Below are 519 nucleotides of genomic sequence, written 5' to 3'. Positions count from 1 at the left end.
TGAAGGGGAGTCACGACTCAACATAATGATATATTATCACAGATAAAAGAGTCACGACTAAACATAATGATATATTATCACAGGGTAAAGTGACAGAGAGGAGTCACGACTGAACATAATGATATATTATCACAAGGTAAAGTGACGAGGAGAGTCACGACTGAACATAATGATATATTATCACAGGTAAAGTGACGAGGAGTCACGACTGAACATAATGATATATTATCACAAAGTAAAGTGACGAGAGGAGTCACGACTGAACATAATGATATATTATCACAGGGTAAAGTGACGAGGGGAGTCACGACTGAACATAATGATATATTATCACAAAGTAAAGTGACGAGGGGACTGTCACTGACTGAACATAATGATATATTATCACAAGGTAAAGTGAAACACTGAACATAATGATATATTATCACAGGAGTGACGAGGGAGTCACGACTGAACATAATGATATATTATCACAGGGTAAAGTGACGAGGGGAGTCACGACTGAACATAATGATATAT

Source organism: Tachypleus tridentatus, chromosome 8, assembly GCF_004210375.1.
Source record: "Tachypleus tridentatus isolate NWPU-2018 chromosome 8, ASM421037v1, whole genome shotgun sequence".
Classification (NCBI taxonomy): Eukaryota; Metazoa; Arthropoda; class Merostomata; order Xiphosura; family Limulidae; genus Tachypleus; species Tachypleus tridentatus.
The sequence above is the reverse complement of the archived record's forward strand: the minus strand, read 5'-3'. Positions refer to the sequence as shown.